The 16998-nt window shown below is 52.9% G+C and overlaps 2 non-coding genes and 1 pseudogene across 2 annotated transcripts; all 3 read left to right on the top strand.

The window, feature by feature from the left end:
* The first annotated feature begins 1110 nt into the window (after window positions 1-1110).
* Window positions 1111-2938, top strand: LOC114939316 (small subunit ribosomal RNA). The gene has a single exon (XR_014925110.1). It is a non-coding gene; the product is annotated as a small subunit ribosomal RNA (ribosomal RNA).
* Window positions 2939-3736: 798 nt separating this feature from the next.
* LOC114939315 (5.8S ribosomal RNA) lies at window positions 3737-3891 on the top strand. The gene has a single exon (XR_003821211.2). It is a non-coding gene; the product is annotated as a 5.8S ribosomal RNA (ribosomal RNA).
* A 233-nt stretch (window positions 3892-4124) lies between these two features.
* Window positions 4125-5280, top strand: LOC146725089 (large subunit ribosomal RNA; annotated as a pseudogene).
* The last annotated feature ends 11718 nt before the right edge of the window (window positions 5281-16998 follow it).

Genomic DNA, 16998 nt, shown 5'->3' with positions numbered 1-16998 from the left:
TTTCTTATAGATGGAAAAAAATTTACATACCCGGACATAGTAATGAAGCCGGACGTGACATTCGACCGCTCTCCGTACCGTCGCCGACCGCTTGGCCGGTCGGTTGGGTACTATAAGAGGTAGGAGAGATTAATATTGTACGTGTCGCGCTCTCGACGTTGACAAACGAAGAATCGCCCGAACAGGTCGAGAACGGATTTTGTCGAGTCGCGACTCTGACACGGAGAAAACATTTATATAAAATGTTTGATTTGGAAACCACGAATATATAAAATAATATACGATCGTCGCAGAACGCGCCGCCGCCAAGTCTTCTCATGCTTGGAGGTTGCGTGTCTCGCGAGAACGTACGTTCGACTCTCGCGTCGTCTCGTATTCCTCTTCGCCGGGGATTACGGTGCGGCTCTTCTCGTTCGTCGCCGAACGCGCGCAAAATTAACGCACACTTATTTATTACGAGCACAGCATTGCCACGAGTCGGTGTCGCAAGACCGAATGGCTCTTATGTGGCGCGCACGCCTCTAGTGTGTTGGCCGCGCGGTTCCCTCTCGTTTCGTACGCAGCAGCGGAATCGTCGCGCTTACCGAGCATCTACTCCACGGATACGAGTTTGCGGGAAGAGTTGCTTCTTCCCGCTCGCTTTGTACGCCGTAGCGAAATCTTATTGCTGGTCGTGTGCGGTTAAACGCGTACGAACCAGACAGAACAGTCCTCGACGTCTAAGCATCGCCATCGTCGATCTAGCGTCAGGGTGAATCGCGCGGTCTCTCGAGACCGCGCATCATAACATTTGGGAGAATAAGAACACGAGTATTTTGATCTTGTGGATTTTTGAACGGAGAGGAGGAGGAAGAAGAGGAGAGGCGGCGGCGTCGGGGGTTTACTCTCGCCTCCGTCGTTCTCTCGTACGCTTTACATAATAGCGTTAAACACAGCAGAGTGTCGCCGACCGGCTGAGCAAGACCGGCGGCAAATAAAATGGCACATACGAGCGTGTCGCGCGCGCGTCGGTGTTTCGGCATCGAACGCGCGCGCGCGCGAAAAAGAGCTAGCGACGAGTCTTCGGGCTCGCTCGCGAGTTACTTCCTTGCGAGTAACCGAACACGAAGTTCCCTGGTTGATCCTGCCAGTAGTCATATGCTTGTCTCAAAGATTAAGCCATGCATGTCTCAGTGCATGCCGAATTAAGGTGAAACCGCGAATGGCTCATTAAATCAGTTATAATTCATTAGATTGTACCCACATTTACTTGGATAACTGTGGTAATTCTAGAGCTAATACATGCAAAACAGAGTCCCGACCAGTGATGGAAGGGACGCTTTTATTAGATCAAAACCAATCGGTGGCGGGCGGCTCGCCGTTCGTCCACCGTTTATTTTGGTGACTCTGAATAACTTTGTGCTGATCGCACGGTCCTAGCACCGATTCCGGAGAGGGAGCCTGAGAAACGGCTACCACATCCAAGGAAGGCAGCAGGCGCGCAAATTACCCACTCCCGGCACGGGGAGGTAGTGACGAAAAATAACGATACGGGACTCATCCGAGGCCCCGTAATCGGAATGAGTACACTTTAAATCCTTTAACAAGGATCCATTGGAGGGCAAGTCTGGTGCCAGCAGCCGCGGTAATTCCAGCTCCAATAGCGTATATTAAAGTTGTTGCGGTTAAAAAACTCGTAGTTGAATCTGTGTCGCACACCGTCGGTTCACCGCTCGCGGTGTTTAACTGGCGTGATGTGGGACGTCCTACCGGTGGGCTTAGCCTCGCGAGAGGCGGCCCAACTAATATCCCGTCGCGGTGCTCTTTACTGAGTGTCGAGTCGGGCCGGTACGTTTACTTTGAACAAATTAGAGTGCTTAAAGCAGGCTACCTTCGCCTGAATACTGCGTGCATGGAATAATGGAATAGGACCTCGGTTCTATTTTGTTGGTTTTCGGAACCCCGAGGTAATGATTAATAGGGACAGATGGGGGCATTCGTATTGCGACGTTAGAGGTGAAATTCTTGGATCGTCGCAAGACGGACAAAAGCGAAAGCATTTGCCAAAAATGTTTTCATTAATCAAGAACGAAAGTTAGAGGTTCGAAAGCGATCAGATACCGCCCTAGTTCTAACCATAAACGATGCCAGCTAGCGATCCGCCGAAGTTCCTCCGATGACTCGGCGGGCAGCTTCCGGGAAACCAAAGCTTTTGGGTTCCGGGGGAAGTATGGTTGCAAAGCTGAAACTTAAAGGAATTGACGGAAGGGCACCACCAGGAGTGGAGCCTGCGGCTTAATTTGACTCAACACGGGAAACCTCACCAGGCCCAGACACCGGAAGGATTGACAGATTGATAGCTCTTTCTTGATTCGGTGGGTGGTGGTGCATGGCCGTTCTTAGTTGGTGGAGCAATTTGTCTGGTTAATTCCGATAACGAACGAGACTCTAGCCTGCTAAATAGGCGTACCTTATGGTATCGCGAAGGCCCCCGGCTTCGGCTGGCGGGTTTTTACTACCAACGTACAAACAAATCTTCTTAGAGGGACAGGCGGCTTCTAGCCGCACGAGATTGAGCAATAACAGGTCTGTGATGCCCTTAGATGTTCTGGGCCGCACTCGCGCTACACTGAAGGAATCAGCGTGTGTTCCCTGGCCGAAAGGCCCGGGTAACCCGCTGAACCTCCTTCGTGCTAGGGATTGGGGCTTGCAATTGTTCCCCATGAACGAGGAATTCCCAGTAAGCGCGAGTCATAAGCTCGCGTTGATTACGTCCCTGCTCTTTGTACACACCGCCCGTCGCTACTACCGATTGAATGATTTAGTGAGGTCTTCGGACTGGTGCGCGGCAATGTCTCGGCATTGCCGATGTTGCCGGGAAGATGACCAAACTTGATCATTTAGAGGAAGTAAAAGTCGTAACAAGGTTTCCGTAGGTGAACCTGCGGAAGGATCATTAACGTTCCAGAGGTCCTGCTCTGCGTCGAGAGTCCTCTCTTTTGGGAGAGACGCGCGCTCGCAGCAGTCGGCGACTGAATGGACGCGCTGAAAAGGCGCTTTTAGAGAAAAAAAAAATAACGGTTTTGACGGAATTTGTTGTTGTGTTTTGATATAACGACGGACGCCGTCGCGCCTCTCTGACTGAAAGTAGTCGGCAAGCAGAGCAGCGCGCCCGGCGGTGTTCGACGACGATTCGGAGCGAGACGCTTCGCGATCACGCTCGTGTGTGTGCATTCTCCGGCCACACACACACAGAGCGTCGATTCGGCGTTGAGCGCGAACCGGTGGTAACCTATGCCCGCGCACGCGTGTGTGCAGCACCCACGACGTTCGTCGACGCGCGCCCTCCCCGTTGTCGCGGGGCAGCGGTCAGCGTGCCGAGAACACACGGTGTGCGACCGCGAGTGCCGAGCGAGAGGACCCCCATATATTATTATAATATATATATAACACAGAGAAGGGATCGATGATATTTCGACCAATCTGTCAACTGTGTCGGTCCGACGGTTTCTTCAAAGAGCTTCCGCCCCGGCTCTCCCGTTGCGGGAGAGACGCTCCGAACGAGAAACACACAACTCTATCTTTGTGCCGTAGCCTTCCCTGGCGGGAGGCGGCGGTCCGCGCGCGTCCTCGGACGCGCGCGGACAGGCTGATCGAAGAGCCACCACGATTATTCTCTCTCTCTCGTCCGAGAGAAGAGACCACGATGGTTGAACGAGAAGCGCGTTTCTTCGCGAACGCAAAAATTTCGAACGATTACCCTAAACGGTGGATCACTTGGCTCGTGGGTCGATGAAGAACGCAGCTAATTGCGCGTCAACTTGTGAACTGCAGGACACATGAACATCGACATTTCAAACGCACATTGCGGTCCACGGATACAATTCCCGGACCACGCCTGGCTGAGGGTCGTTTTAGTACCCCTAAACTGCATGCGCCCGAAAAGCGCGCACGGCCACGACGCGGGCGACCAGAGAATGGCGCGCGCGTCGCCTGTGCCCTGTGCAACGCTTACAATGGGCGTACGAGCGATCGTTGGACGTTCGCCCGAGGTGTCTGTGCCGCGCCGACCGGCCGCGGTGCAAATCCTGGCGTCGTCTGAAATGACACACCGAAATAATAATAATAATGAGGAGGAGAAGCGCACAAGGGTGTAAAACGTTGGCGAACGCGCGCCCAGAGAATGCTGCGCGAATTAAGAGGGGGAGCGTGTTTGTGTAGTTTCCCTCAGGATAGCTGGCACTCGGCCGTTCCGCACGGAACGCGCGCGAGTCTCATCTGGTAAAGCGAATGATTAGAGGCCTTGGGGCCGAAACGACCTCAACCTATTCTCAAACTTTAAATGGGTGAGATCTCTGGCTTTCTTGAATTATGAAGCCACGAACATCTTCGGATCAGAGTGCCAAGTGGGCCATTTTTGGTAAGCAGAACTGGCGCTGTGGGATGAACCAAACGCAGAGTTAAGGCGCCCAACTCGACGCTCATGGGACACCATGAAAGGCGTTGGTTGCTTAAGACAGCAGGACGGTGGCCGGGGAAGTCGGAATCCGCTAAGGAGTGTGTAACAACTCACCTGCCGAAGCAACTAGCCCTGAAAATGGATGGCGCTGAAGCGTCGAGCCTATACTCTGCCGTCAGCGGCAAGTGGGGCGGCAACCGGGAGCGGGCGTTAGTCTTCTCTCGCGTCGTCACGAAGCCCTGACGAGTAGGAGGGTCGCGACAGTGAGCGCAGAAGGGTCTGGGCGCGAGCCTGCCTGGAGCCGCCGTCGGTGCAGATCTTGGTGGTAGTAGCAAATACTCCAGCGAGGCCCTGGAGGACTGTCGTGGAGAAGGGTTTCGTGTGAACAGCCGTTGCACACGAGTCAGTCGATCCTAAGCCCTAGGAGAAATCCTATGTCAATGACGGCGTACAATATACTCGAGTGTCGAGAAATAATAATAAATTTTATACGAAAGACACACGCCCGTCGGGCGAAAAGGAATCCGGTTCCTATTCCGGAACCCGGCAGCGGAACCGCATACAATTCGGGCCCTCGTAAGAGTGTTCGTCGGGGTAACCCAAAATGACCTGGAGACGCCGTCGGGAGATCCGGGAAGAGTTTTCTTTTTTGTATAAGCGTTCGAGTTCCCTGGAAACCTCTAGCAGGGAGATAGGGTTTGGGACGCGAAGGGCACCGCAGTTGCGGCGGTGTCCGGATCTTCCCCTCGGACCTTGAAAATCCAGAAGAGGGCCACGTGGAGGTGTCGCGCCGGTTCGTACCCATATCCGCAGCAGGTCTCCAAGGTAAATAGCCTCTAGTCGATAGAATAATGTAGGTAAGGGAAGTCGGCAAATTGGATCCGTAACTTCGGAATAAGGATTGGCTCTGAGGAGCGGGGCGTGTCGGGCTTGGTCGGGAAGCGGGTCTGGCTGACGTGCCGGGCCTGGGCGAGGTGAACGGTCGGCGTTCTCGCGCCGGTCCCGGGATCCGAGCTCGGTCCCGTGCCTTGGCCTCCCGCGGATCTTCCTTGCTGCGTGGCTTCCGTGGCGGCGCGAGCCGTCGTGGTCGTCCTCTTCGGCCGCCATTCAACGCTCAGCTCAGAACTGGCACGGACTAGGGGAATCCGACTGTCTAATTAAAACAAAGCATTGCGATGGCCCTCGCGGGTGTTGACGCAATGTGATTTCTGCCCAGTGCTCTGAATGTCAACGTGAAGAAATTCAAGCAAGCGCGGATAAACGGCGGGAGTAACTATGACTTTCTTAACCAGTATCTGGAGACAAGGTTCCCCAATAGGAGTCTCGAAGCCATCAAGGGTAAACGGCGACAGGAGCCTTACCGAGTGATGGTTAGAGACTTCTGCCAAGAGATCCAATCGCGTCGCGCGATTGTGATCGATGAGGGCGATAGGGATGGTGCGGTGATGACACGAGCCGACACCATTTCTGCGGCCATTGAGGCTAGTACTGACGATCAAAGCGCACATCAGCCTCCCCCTGAACAAAGTTCTCAGAGGCTGCGGGACAAGATACAATCACTCGTAGAGCAGAATGCGGCGTTCCGTAGCTACGAGGCTGATACTCTTGCTGGCACGGCAAGAGATGCTCTGACGGCGGGGAGGGTCGACGTCTTGGCTATCGAAAGATGGCTGGGCATGATCTTCCCTCGGCCGCTACAAGTGCGCCCTCCGCAACGCGTTTCGGCAAAGAAGCACTGTCCTCCAGTTAAACGAGAGAGCAAGGAGCAGAAGAGAAAGAGGGAGTATGCAATTGTGCAATCCCTCTACAGAAAGAACAAGAAGTCCTGTTTGTCGCGTATCCTCGAGGGCGACTCGGTGCGCGAGAGGCCGTCTGCTGTCGAATTCCTTAACTGCTGGCGCCCCATTATGGAGGCCTCCAGCGGTGCGGATGGAGACATGACGGACTTGCGTGAGTCGTTTGGGGAGGCGGCACAGGCTGCGAGTGCTGGCCGGGGCCGTACGTCGGGCCCGAGAGGGATTCACCTCGAAGGTCTCGGCGATGGCGCTGCCACGGATCCAGTTCCTGTGGCGGATAAGACCTTGCTCTGGGATCCTATAACACCTGCAGAGGTGAACAGGATTTCCGTAAGGACTGGCACTGCGCCCGGATTGGACCAGATTACGCCGAGGATGTGGAACGCTGTTCCTGCGATTCTTCGTGCGCTTCTGTTCAATCTGCTGCTCCTGGCAGAGACGATCCCCTCATCAATCGCCACAACCAGAACGGTATTCCTTAAGAAGGGGGGTATGTCCGATCGGCCAGGTCCGACGGAGTACCGACCTCTCAGCATAAGATCCGTTATAATAAGACACTTCCACAAGATATTGGCAAAGAGATTGGCAGCCCTCGACATCTTCGACAGGCGCCAAAGGGGGTTCCGGCCGGTGGACGGGGTATGTGAGAACGTCACAGTCCTTTCATCCGTGCTTTGGGACGCCCGGAGGCGCTGTCGTTCTCTGCATGTGGCGTGCGTCGATCTGTCGAAAGTTTTCGATACGGTTGCGCACGCTGCTATTCATACGACTCTCGATGAGCTGGGGCTCCCTCGGGAGTTTAGAGAGTACGTAAGGGCTGTCTATTCGAATGCGCTGACCGAGTTGCAGGGGGTCAGCGCTAAGGAAGTGTCGGCCATCAAGATCGGCCGTGGCGTGAGACAGGGTGATCCGTTGTCGCCCCTGCTGTTCAATCTGGTCGTAGATAGAGCACTAGGAATTCTCTCGGAGGACGTTGGCTATCGGTTGTGTGGCCGGTTTATCAATGCACTGGGCTACGCAGACGACATTGTGCTCCTGGCCTCTACCAGAGATGGGCTGCAGGAGAACTTGACACGGCTTCATGACGCCTTTATGCGAAATGGGCTCGAGATCAACGCGAGAAAGACCGGAGTGCTGTCCATGGTGGCGTCCGGCAGAGACAAGAAGGTGAAGGTGGACACCACACCTTATTTCACCGTGGGGGGAGCGATGATACCGCAAAGATCCCTGGTCGATGTCTGGACGTATCTGGGCTGCGAGTACACAGGTGCTAGGGAACTCGCAAGCGATCCACCCTTAGCTCAGGCCATCGAGCAACTCACGAGGGCACCTCTTAAGCCGCAACAGCGGCTGAGGTTGTTGCGTGACTGTCTCCTTCCACGGTATTATTACCGATGGACAGTGGGTACGGTCTCGGCCAAAACCCTCAAGGGTAAGGATATCATCGTACGCACTGCGGTGCGACGATGGCTGCGTTTTCCCCATGATGTTCCTGCTGGATACCTGCATGCGCCGATACAGAGTGGCGGGCTTGGAATGCCTCTATTGAGAACTTTGATCCCAATTCTGAAGCATAACCGACTGCAGCGGTTGTGTCGGAGTACTCTGCCCGCAGCATGCGCGGCTGCCGAAACCACGTATGTGGCTAGGCAGCTTGTCTGGTGTGAAAACCAGATGCGAGTGCGGGGCCATAGAGTGACTACAACCGCTGAGCTCAGACAGCAGTGTGCGGCCTGGTTGCGCGAGTCGTGCGATGGGAGTGGACTCAGAGAGGTTGCGGCCTCCAACCTGAGCTCCTACTGGGTATCGGCTGGCGCCGATGCCATCCCAGGTGCCGACTACGTGCACTATCACCACATACGGGCTAACTGCATACCGTCTAGAGCGAGATGCTCCCGAGGTCGTGATGGGCGCGATAATCGCTGTCGTGCCGGTTGTCCCGAAACCGAGACGCCGGCTCACTGCGTGCAACGCTGCTTCAGAACGCACGGAGGGAGAATCCTGCGGCATGACGACCTATGCCGTCAAGTTGGTGGCTATTTACAGCAGAAGGGATGGCGCGTCGATGCGGAACAAGCGTATTCGACGTCTGTCGGCCGGAGGCGGCCCGACCTGACCATCGCTAAGGGTGGTGAGGCAGTGGTCGTAGACGCGCAAGTAGTGTCTATCGAAACCGCGTTGGAGATGTCCCACGAGCGTAAGGTGGAGAAGTAGCGATCATGTAATGATCTGGCAGCCGCTGTGGCGGAGCGCACAGGAGTACCTCGAAATAATGTTCGTTTTACCGCCATTACAATTTCGTGGCGAGGTGTCTTGAGCTCGCGAAGCGAGTCTGAGTTGCGAGAGCTGGGTTTAACGTCCGCCCAGCTCCGAACGTTGACGACTCGAGTTTTGTGGGGCTCATGGCTGAACTGGAAACGTTTTAACGCAATGACATCGCGTTATAACGAAGGAAGGCGGAACGTGGCCTCATCTGGTGGTGCATGATGGATGGCGCGTAGAGTTGGGGGCCTCCGCATCAATCGCGCGAGTTTGAATGATTGCGTGAATGGTCGAGGTGAAGTACGAGCTGCCTTTGGCTAGCTCCGACCTTCACGCTCCAGGGTGTTGACTGCGAACACCAACAGTAAACAGCTCTGCAATATCGTTGTCGGTGGCGACTTGGCGACTGTGATTTTGTAGCAGTCGTCGCGCACCGTAGACGAAACATAGCCAAATGCCTCGTCATCTAATTAGTGACGCGCATGAATGGATTAACGAGATTCCCACTGTCCCTATCTACTTACTAGCACAGCATTGCCAAGAGTCGGAGTCGCAAGACCAAATGGCTCATATGTGGCGCGCACACCTAGTGTGTAGTAACGTGGCTCCCTCTTGCTTGTTTCGCACACAGAGCCAAGGCCGAAGGCGTGAATGCCGAAGAGTCGAAAGAGAGTTTAAAACAAAAAGTGAAACTACGAATGACTAGATTGACCAGCACAAACTCTGGACAAATAATCTAGGAAATGAAAACGCAAAATCGGTAAACAAACCGATAGCCCGAAAACTGGTGTCCTAAGACTTGGCCCCAGAGTGTTCGGCCCGGAGCTCGCCGCTTCCCCTTACAAACTCTGGGTGCCTCGAAAATACGGATTGTTCCCAGGCGCGCATGCCGGGTCTGTCGAATGTCGGGGCGAAGGTCGCAAGCGTGTCCTTAACGGGACGCCGCATACGTTTGTGGCTGGAAACCGGCTCGATGGATCGGACATGCAGTGGAACAATCTAAGAACACTCGGTGTTTCTCTCTGCGGCATGCGGCACGCGGGGAGGTTCGCCGGGAGTTGTCCAAAGGGGCAGTCACCCAGACTGAGGGCAAAATGGACCCGGTCCCACGGGCTATGGGCCCGGACCTTGAGGACGGAAGGGAAGTCAGGCAGTACGCGTTGGAAGTCAGCAAAACATCCGGAAAAGCAGTACGTGGCAACTCGGCCCTTGGGGTGCGCTCCGGTGCAACTCACGGGGCTGGCCACGCGGTGGGTTTCAAAAAGGGCTAAAGGCAACACGCCTTAAGGACCCAGTTGAACCCAACGCAAAATTGAAAAGCAACACGCCGCGTGGCGATTCGACCCCTGAGGTGCACTCCGGTGCAACTCACGAGGCTGGCCACGCGGTGGGTTCCAAAAAGGGCTAAAGGCAACACGCCTTAAGGACCAGTTGAACCCAACGCAAGATTGAAAAGCAACACGCCGCGTGGCGACTTGGTCCCTGGGGTGCACTCCGGTGCAATTCACGGGGCTGGCCACGCGGTGGGTTTCAAAAAAGGCTAAAGGCAACACGCCTTAAGGACCCAGTTGAACCCAATGCAGGATTGCAAAGCGGCACGCCGCGTGGGGACTCGGCCCCCCCCTGGGGTGCGCTTTGGCGTCGCTGTCGGGGGCTGCCGCGATGCGTGTTGAGACTGACAGAAAACGTAAAATGCAAATGGGTGCGGCCCTGGGGACAACAAAGCAAGGGATTGAAAGGAATGGGCGGGACCTCCAGCCACATCATGGCCAGCGAGTGTCCACAAGCGTTAAAGGTCTCCCGAGTAGTGCCGGGAACCCCAAAAACTCTCCAAGATTCTAAAGCAACACGCCGCGGCGAATGAAGGGAGCTTATCATTATCATTTTCAGGACTTCCACCCTCAGGCTTACACACTGCATTGCTACGACAAGTCGGCGTCACTGACCAAATGGCTCACAAGTAGCACGCGCACATGGATGCGTTGGAGGAGCGCACTCGGTGTCGCTCGCACAGCGAAACTTTCTCCTCATCCGAGGACTGGAGTGCTGGGGGTGGTACGGGTGCGTTTCCCGTACCTATCTATTCCAATCCCTGTCCTACCTACACCAAGTTCCGCCTTCCCGGAGACCCATCACATGTCCGCTCGCCTTCCTCATGCTGCGGTTCGATGGCGGGGGAGCAGGGGTCTCTGTCTGCGCCTGATGGGCCTCGCGCCTCCCGGTTTCTGGCCCGGAGGCGCGGGGGCCAAAGGGCGGCTTCTTTTCTTTCAGGAACATCATCATCGGTATCCTCGTCGTCGCTCCGGTCGTTTCGTTTCGTTTTACTTTGTCTCGTTCGTTTGTCTGCCTCGGGTGGAATGCCGATGAATAGGTAGGCGTTTCCTAACAATGGCGCTCGTCTTAATGTTAAGGTGTTAGGTACCGTGCCGAGGGCATGAATGGCCGCGTGGACGGTAAGATCGCGGTCGCTAACGGTCCGCCCGGGATATCTGCCGCCCTCCCGGTGTATTTAGGCTTGGTGGCGTAGTGGTGGCTCTGCGTCGCTTGACCCTCCTTTCCACCGTACTCGTGGGAATATAAATGGAAATGATAAAACCTTTGGTTAGGAGAAGTGCCCGCCTGATAAAATGCTTCCTGCCGGGTAGGGCAGCAGCTCAGGAAGCACTTAGTGGTAGCGGCCTTCGTGCCGTCCGAGTTGTGCTAAGCTAGATGCGACGCGACCGTGGGCGGGCCCACGCCGGCGTCCGATAGTCGGCTGGGACCGAGCGTCGAAGCAAGGAAAAATCGCGAAAAACAGAATTAGGATTAGCACCGCGATTAGCCCCGCGAATAGCTCCGCGAATTGCGCCGCCGTAAACAACGATGAAATTAGCTCCGCGAACTCCCCAAAACCCCAACCCCACACCCATAATAAACCGGATCGAGCCGGGCCGCAACAAAGCGCGGCAAGCTCCCCTTTTACTCCTACTTCGTCTGAAAATTTCTCACTGGCGACCACGGGAGTGAGAGTCCTGCAGATGAACATGAGACGTTCGGCAAAAGTCACGGGAGAAATGCGTCAGCTCGTCGTCGAAAAGCGGCTTGACGTCCTGTTATTGCAGGAGCCATGCGTCAGGAAGCGGGACTCGAGTCACACCTTAGTTGGGTTAGGATTAGGAATGAGAGTGGCCGCCGTGCGTGCACAGCGCCCGTGGGCAGCGGTGGCAGCCTGTAACTCTCAATTCCAGCTGTTGTTTATCTCGCAGCTTAGCACAGCTCATTGTGTCTGTGCAGAAGTGCAAGCACCTGGCTTCTCCTTCTATGTGGCTTCGTGCTACTTTCAGTACTGCGAAGAAATAGAGAAGCACCTCAGGCACCTCGAAATGGTGTTTTCATACGCTGAGGGGGAAGAGATTGATAGTTGCGATAGATGCCAATGCCCGATCGCCGCTGTGGAGTCCCCAGGAGGCGGACGAAAGAGGTGCGAAAGTCGAAGTCATCCGGGCATCTGGTATAGAGGTGGTCAACGATGCTGGCCAGAAACCCACCTTTTGGACGGCAAGAGGTTCATCATATATCGATGTGACCTTGGCGTCGCCCTCCATGACCCGGTTCATCAGGGAATGGAAGGTACGGGACAATTGGACAACCAGCGACCACAACTCCATCGACATCAGGCTCAGAGTGCCGAAGGGGCGGGACGCCGGGGGTGTCGCGAACATGAGGTTCGACACCCGTCGGGCCGACTGGGAACGGTTTTCCGGGACTCTCGCTGATCTTTCAGGGTCCATGCTGGAGGCGCTCGAGTTAAGGTCGGCGGAGGAAGTAGAGGAAATGGCCAAAAAGCTCGCAGTTGTTCTTAGCGAGGCATGCAAGGCCTCAATGCCAAGAAAAAGGCATTTTAGGAAGTCCAACCCGTGGTGGACTAGGGAGCTAACAATCTTCAAGAAAAGGCTATACAGGTTGAGACGTGGCCTGCAGAAGAAACATGGCCAGCCCTCATACGTGGAAAAACTGTCGGAGTACCGCTCTTCTTTGCGGCTGTATGGCAGAAATATAAAAAGGGCAAAGATCGATAGTTGGCGGGAATTCGTAACATCTCATGGAAATTTAGAATCTTGGGGCTTCGTTTATAAGCAACAAGCGGAGAAACTCCGAGTAGAAAGAGTGCTCAGCACACTCAGGCATGGCGAATCTTCAACCATGACTCTAGAGGAAACAGCCAACTGTCTTCTTAAAGTACACGTCCCCGATGACCGAGTTGCGAGCGATACACCGGAACAAAGCGTATTACGGGCTAACGCGTACACGCCACCTGAGACACCGGACGCCTCCCATTTCACGGTGGTAGAAACGATAAGAGTAGCGAAGACTCTCAAAAACAATAAAGCGCCGGGAACCGACCTCGTGGAAGTTAGCGTATTAAAAGCAGCGTTGAAAGTGATCCCCGGCCAGATCACTAAACTGTTTAACGGGTGTTTAGAGTGGGGCGTCTTTCCCTCCGCCTGGAAGATTGGCTCGTTGCGGGCCTTGCTGAAGGGAGAGGACAAGGACGAAAGGGAACCGAAATCCTATAGACCAATTTGTCTCCTCTCTGTGGTAGGTAAACTTTTCGAAAAATTAATTAAGGAGCGCCTAACGGGAGCGTCGCTGGCGCCGGGTAGAATTTCGGATCGACAGTTCGGCTTCTCGCGGGAAAATCGACGGAGGACGCGATAGTCGAGTTGCGAAGATTGGTAAGGATCTCTGAGGGTAGATACGCCGTCGCGTTACTTTTCGACATATTGGGTGCGTTCGACAACGTCTGGTGGCTTTTGGTCTTAGACGCGCTAAAGTCCCGGGACTGCCCGCGAAACGTATTCGAAGTAATCCGAAGTTACTTCAACAATCGAATAGTAAAGCTCGCGATAGGTTCGGTAGAGGTCTCCAAGCGGGCGTCGAGGGGGTGCCCGCAAGGGCTCCGTCCTCGGTCCGGCCTGCTGGAACCTAATGTTTGACGGTCTTCTGCGACGGCTGGAAGCAGAAAAAATAGAATTCGTGGCATACGCGGATGATCTCGCCGTCGTAATAAGCGGAAACTCGCGTAGAGAGATAGAGGTAGAAGGTCAACGCGCGGCGAACCTAATAACAAAATGGTGCGAGTTCGCGAAACTCCAGGTCTCGGAAAGAAAGACCGAAGCCATCGTCCTTAAAAACGAAGCGGTACAACGGAATCCAATCGGGAGCCGGGGAGGAGATCGACCGGATAGGAAGCGTAAACGAAATAGGAAAACCGCAGACTTCGTTAGCAGGCCACCAACCATTAGGATTAATAACGCGAGTATAAAGTTTAAAGGCGCGGTAAGATACCTGGGGGTCCACTTCGACGGTGGACTCGAGGTGCACACGCACTGCCGAAAGATAAGTAGCAGCGTCGAGCTACTATTCCGGAAATTCGAGCGTTTGGCGAGAGCGCAATGGGGATTGAGTCACGCGACGCTAAGAACAATTTATCAGGGAGTGATCGTACCGAAAATTACATACGCCGCGGCAGGTTGGTGGGACCTATGCACCAAGCAGGACATCCGAGTCCTTAGATCCGCCCAGAGGAAAGCCCTCATTTCTGTAGTAAAGGCATATAGAACCGCGTCCTTCGAGTCGTTGTGCGTCGTTGCCGGAGCGATGCCCGCGGAGATATTGATAGAGAAGTATGCGACGCGATATAGAGTCCGTAAGGGACAAGACGCGAAAATCGGAAACATAGAAATACCCGCGGGAACCGAGAAAAAAGTAGCGTTAGGGCAAATCCAGGACGAGGCGATAAACATGTGGCAGACAATGTGGAACTCGTCAAACAAGGGTCGTACCACGTTTCGCCTTCTTCGACACAATATGGCTCAGAATGGCCATGAAATTATTCCAAACCGACCACTGGGTCACGCAGGTTCTCACCGGACACGGAAACTTCCGAGCACGTCTTACTAGTTTAGGGCTTGTGGACGGTGCCGCATGTGTCTACGATGGTCGAGAGGACACGATCCAGCACTTCCTGCTGGAGTGTACGGGCCTTGAAGCGCAAAGAGTCGCTTTGCGTGAGTTGGTTCCAATCGAGAAGTGGCGATGGCCAGAGGTGGCCCAGTTCCTCGTGTCAGATCCAGAGGTTTTCGCCGTCTTCGTCGATTACTGTCGAGAGACCCTTTGGCTGAAGGGATTCGAGAGCTGAATAATAAACGCGTCTTTAAGGAAGTACCTAACTGGAGCTTGTCGGGGGCTCTAGTAGTGGGAGGCAGCCTCGTAACCCTCTCGAGACAACTGCTATCTCCGGGCGGTTCCTCACGTAACCGATAAGTCAGCTCGAAATTAGGCAGGCCCCTCCTCTAAAATAAAGTCATCCTCCCCTCCCTTCCAAAGACTTCCACCCAACAGGGTTAGAGCGGGTGTCCAGGTCGGGACACAAATGGACAGGCCTCCCCGTGGTCCCCGTGGGCGCGGCGGGCGAGATGCGGGACCGTACCAGCCTAACACGCATACCGTGTCCAACGGCGTAAGTGCGGTCCCTAGGAGGTAAATCGGTTGGAGGAGCAGGAGGGCTCGCTCGTCGCGGCTAAACTGTCCATCCTGCGTACGCCCGCAGGCGCTGCTGGATTTTTCTATTGCCGTTCTCGGGGCGGTTTCGTGGGACGGTGGGTAGCAGTTGTGGCGTATGCCCGTAGGGGCGAGGTAGCCGGAGTCTGTTGCTTTCGTGGCAACAGCTCTCACAATAACTGTCCCTATCTACTCCCCCCCGTGGATCACCACCTTGCCGTGGTGGGGGGCCCACCCATCCTACACCACGGATGGGTGCTAAGAGTGATCCGTACCTAGGTTTTCATAGGTACACGTCCCAATCCAAGGTGGGAGGCATCGTGTCGATGGATGCATGGCTGTGGGGACTTTAAATAGCACAGTCCTGAACGATCCCTACGGGGTACCGGCCGACCCTCCGTAGTATTTAGGCTTGCTGTAGTATAGGAGGCTCTGCTACAGTTGACATCATTTCCTACCGCACTCGTGGGATGACTATGGAAAATGAACACTTAAAAACAAAACATTTTGACGTAGAGACGGAGGAGATTGAAGCGACCTTTAGGACGATACGTTCGGGCTCAACGACTTCCATGCCGGAAGATGTTAGCAATATTAGACAAATACAAAAGAAAAGAAAGAAATCAAATGAAGAATACGAAAACGAACAAAGTAACTTAGATAAAATTATCAGAACCAGGACGATATTAGAAGAGTTTCTATTTAATGAGACAAACAAAATAAGTAAAACCGCGATAAAATTTATATTAGCTAAATGGGCCGTACTAGAAAATAAGCTTAATGAAGAAATTATTGAAAAAGAAAAATGGAAGTCAATATTTCAAGGTAGCAGAATAAAAAGTACTTACGCTGAGGTAACCTCGACGAAAAGCTCCGGAAGGCAATATGATGTTGAACCTAAAACAGAGAGAATAAACAGTAACAAAAGACATAAAGCTATAATAATTAAACCTGAAAAAGAAACTAACGACGATAGAACAAATGAAGATATTAGGACACAAGTAATAGATGAATTAAAAGGGATCAAAAACAAATTGAAAGTTAAAGGAATCAGAAACATCAAGAATAAGGCAGTAGTAGTTGAAGTAAATAGCAAACAAGACATAGATTTAATTAAAAAAGTTAATTTTAAAAAAAAGGGATTGAAAATTGAAGAACCGAGAAAAACCTCCCCATCTATCATAATATACGATGTGGAGAAAGAATACAAGCTTGAAGACTTAAAGGAAGATTTAATTGAGAAAAACTTCGATACAATACAAACAAATGAGACAGAAGAACTAAAAGAAAAAGTTATTATGAAACACAGTTTTAAGACACATAATAATAATAATGTAAACTGGATAGTACAAGTACCAGGTAGATTCTTAGGAAGATTGGTTGAAAAGGGAAGAATATTTATGCAATAGGAGAACTTATAGAATTAAAGAATACATAAATATCACAAGATGTTTTAAATGCCATAGATATGGGCATATAGCAAAATTTTGCAAGGTCACAGATGAAATCTGTGGGAATTGTGGTGAAAAAGGACACGTTAAAAAAGACTGTCAGAAAGAGACGCAATGTATAAATTGTGTACGCAGTAAAAGGAAAGAGGTCAAGCATAGCGTAAAACACAAAGAATGCCCTGAATATAAAAAGTATTTAGAATTATACTATAATAAAATTGAATGGAACTAAGAATTGCACAAATAAACGCACAAAGAGCAATGGCTGCTGCTGCCAATTTAGAACTCCTAATTAAAGAACTACACATAGATATTTTGTGTATTCAAGAACCTTATACATACAAGGGCATGGTTCGCGGATACTCTGCAGGGTATCTATCTAAAATACAACCTGGAGTAGATAACCCCTGGGTTGCTGCCATAATTGCAAATGAAAAAATAGAGGCTTTTCATTTAACACACTTTGACACTCCTCATATAATGTGCTTCCAAGTTATGACTGAGATGG

The sequence above is a fragment of the Nylanderia fulva genome, unplaced genomic scaffold (genome assembly GCF_048542155.1).
Source record: "Nylanderia fulva isolate GAGA-0341 unplaced genomic scaffold, ASM4854215v1 Scaffold1041, whole genome shotgun sequence".
NCBI classification, from domain to species: domain Eukaryota; kingdom Metazoa; phylum Arthropoda; class Insecta; order Hymenoptera; family Formicidae; genus Nylanderia; species Nylanderia fulva.
The sequence above is the reverse complement of the archived record's forward strand: the minus strand, read 5'-3'. Positions and strand labels throughout refer to the sequence as shown.